Source organism: Crinia signifera, chromosome 7 (genome assembly GCF_055691185.1).
Source record: "Crinia signifera chromosome 7, ASM5569118v1, whole genome shotgun sequence".
Taxonomy (NCBI): Eukaryota; Metazoa; Chordata; class Amphibia; order Anura; family Myobatrachidae; genus Crinia; species Crinia signifera.
In genome coordinates, this window is record NC_139223.1 from 49,617,325 (window position 1) to 49,620,891 (window position 3,567).

At 46.5% G+C, this 3,567-nt stretch overlaps 1 pseudogene; it reads left to right on the plus strand.

Moving 5' to 3' along the window:
- The first annotated feature begins 2,695 nt into the window (after window positions 1-2,695).
- Window positions 2,696-2,814, plus strand: LOC146024957 (5S ribosomal RNA; annotated as a pseudogene).
- The last annotated feature ends 753 nt before the right edge of the window (window positions 2,815-3,567 follow it).

The following is a 3,567-nucleotide window of genomic DNA, read 5'->3' on the forward strand; positions in this document are numbered from 1 at the left end:
ATGATTCTTAATACGATTGTTTCTGTCTAGTAATATAAGGTCATGTTGAATATTTCCTGTCTGTAAAGAAGAAATGTATATCTGACTCTGCATAACTGTATTCCATGTTCTCTGTATTCTGTGTCTCCCTAATCTACTGTCTGAGCGGTTTGATTGTTTTACTATAAATTGAGTCTATTGGTGACCAGCTTACTACTTTAGTGACTTATTATATGGTAACCAATAGAATATGCTGCGCTATATAAGAAACTATAAATAGGGGCGTGGCCAGGCAGCCATCAGGAGCAGACAAACCTTCCCTGGGCTCCCGCACAAACCTGCTCTCACCGAGTCCCTAGATGCCCCAGTCTTTATCCCTGACATACAGCAGGTCCCCCAGGGCTGCTCACCACCTGAGAGACAAACCGCGGAGGGCAGCGGAGTCGGGAAGCCCATCCAAGGGATTCTGCTGATTGCGGCCTATCCGCGGCGCCGAAGCTGGCGACTCGATTTCAGGCCGGGGATCTGGCCCCGTTGCGGGCGTCGACGCCGGAAATCTCACCAACATGCCCCGCTGACCTCCAGAGACCCCTCCGACCTCACCCGCCCCGCTGGAGACCACCCGCTAGCAGCTGGGGTGCCGGGGGACTATATCCCGGGTGGCGGCAGTTGGCGTCCTGCACGTGATGCCAGAGCCGCGGCCTGGATCTCACACACAGGCGGGACCTGGGCTCCGGACCTGCGGCTGCATGCCTGATCCGCACCCTGCAGACATTCTGGCTACTCTGACTGGGCACGCTGTGGTAAGAGCTCCTGCTTGGAGCTATATTCTTCTCCCCTGCCCCACCATTCTGCCTAGTAAGGGCGTCAGCCATCTTGGTGGGGGCATAGGGAATAATATATATTTGCTCTGCACCCTGGCTGTCCCCCTTGATCCCCCCTCTACCATACCACAGGATTGAATATCTTTTAGGAGCAGGGGAGGTGTAACCCACTTAAGGGTTGCCCCCCTAAACCTCACTGAGACCCAGTATGACTTGCCTGCTGCTCTACATATAACACTGCCCAGAACCTACACACTGTGAGGCTGCTCCCCTCGCTATACACAGCTTATCCAAATCATCTCTCTCCCTCTGTTAGGGAGAAGTGCTGTGTATACAAAGCAATGTAAAAGTAAAATACTCTTACAAGACCTGCCTAGCATGGATATTCCCACTGCACACCTGAATGCTGACTTTTATTGCTTACTGCTGTAAAATGTAACTGTAAGACAACTAGCCTCGGATGCTATTGCGGATCCCTGCTGCACATCTTTATTGTTTCTTCCAGTGAAATGTGAACTATAACCAATTCTTATTAACGCTTGCAGCTTACTACCCGCTAATACCTGCAGCCGCCTACATTTCTCAATTCTATCTGCCGGGACGGATGTATGGAAAAATATTTAGTACCACACTCAATGTCCTCTACAGGATCCTCCCGGGCCCCACCTACTGACTCCCAGTGTTGTTATTCCTCTGACTCTGATCGTTCTGTTACCCGCCTGACCTCACAAAACAAAAGATAGGCAACAAATACGCCCAGATCATCCAAAATGAAACCAGCTGATATTGCCGCAGTCATAGGTCCAATGCTGGATGAGAAACTAGCTGGTCTCAAGTCTTCTATAGATTCTACCCTTGCTCAGCTCACCCAGCACTCCCAACGCCTGGACACTGCAGAACACAGAATCTCCTCCCTCGAGGATGACCTGCAAGCTGCTCAAACCACAGTGGCATCGCATTCCAAGGAAATCCATGCCCTATCCGATAAATAAGACTATTTGGAAAATCGTAATCGTCGTAATAATTTGCGGGTGGTGGGCATACCGGAGTCAATCCGGGATCATGAACTCATGGATCTCCTGGCTTTCTGGTTACCAGAACAGCTGGCGTTGGACCTCAAAGGATCACCACTGGCGATTGAAAGGGCACACAGAATTGGCCCTGACAGACCTAACCCTACTGGTAGACCCTGCCCAGTCATCATGCGTATTCTGAACTACGCCGACAAGGTTAAAGTCTTGGAACACTACAGAAGAACCGACAGCATTACTTACAAGGGGGACCGTCTTCTCATCTTCCAAGACTTTTCTAATCTGGTGGCTTCTAGACACAGGGACTTTGCTCCTATTTGCAAGCATCTTATTGATTCTAAAATGAAGTTCTCTTTGCTTTACCCGGCTCGCCTTCATGTGTTTGGGGATGGCCAGGGCTCATTTCTCTATTCCTGAAACGTGAATGTGGTGTCTGGTGTCCCTGGGCGCTTGGAGGCCTACTAATGTTTGCTCTTGCATTTGGTTATTACTGAATATTTGCTGCAACATGTGTTTTTTCTTGCTGAATAGTTGTATTGTCTTAGCCGCAAAGTATCTGATAGGCTTCGATTCATGGTTTCAATGTTCTATTTGTTAATTTTAGTATTGCTCTATGTACCTGCCCGTTTTCTTGCCATATATGACTTACCACACTGTTTAGGCCCAATTCCAACTGGCAGATAAACAGTGTTGAGCCTCTTTAGTAGTTTAATTTGAGACCACCTTCTAATATCATGTCCTGTAGGTCTTTTTACATTACCAACACATGATTTTTTTCAGTAAGCCAATACAGTTAGGAAACTTTTTTATTAGCTTACCTGTAGATAGAAGTAGAAGAGGGCAAAAAAGTGCATGTGTCTCACATACAGCCATACTGCACTGGATAGGCCCAATCTTGTCTGGTCTTGGAAGCTAAGCAGTGTTGGGCCTGGTTAGTACTTGGGTGGGAGACCACATGGGAACACCAGGTGCTGTAGGTTTTTTTGGGCTAGGAGATAGCACCCACCGGTGAGCGCTAATTCATGCTGCAGACGGCTGAATATTGTTACTATGCCCCACCAACTATTTTCACAACCTTTTTTAACCCTTTCAGGTCCATCATCTAGTCAGGCTCAACAGCCATAGCGCGCTAGTAGTAGAGCCAGTGGTGAGCCACTTTACAATAAGAATATTAACATCAGTCAATGTAGACAATTTTTGAATAATAAAAAAAATTACAATTAATTTAAACATATAAAGCAGACTGAATTGAAAAAATAAATTGGACTGTTAAGGGGGAGGGGCACCAAATTTCAATTTGCATCCAGGAAACTGGGATTAATTTCCGCCTCTGCTTGCGGGTGCTAGAAAGATAAATCTTTATGGACTCCACCAGGAAATATGCTTTCTTCTAGGGAACCGGGATTATCAGCGAACAGTTTGTAGTCAGCCTAAATGCTACCATGACAGGGAGACAGTAACCGCTATAGTGGTTCTGCATAAGATGTATAAAGTCTAGAATGGGGACGTTGTCTGCAGCAACCAAACACCTATCTATCAATCAAATATCAACTACATTCCATAAAATGATAGGTAGAAGTTTTGTTGCTATGGGCAATTTCTGCACTCTAGGAGGTTCTATACAAAGTCCCCAAATTCTGGTTATAGCCCTGTCTCTGTACCTAATACAGGTTCTCCATTATACATATATCAAAGGCATTGTGAGCACCAAATATGTTGGCAATCCAAAATCC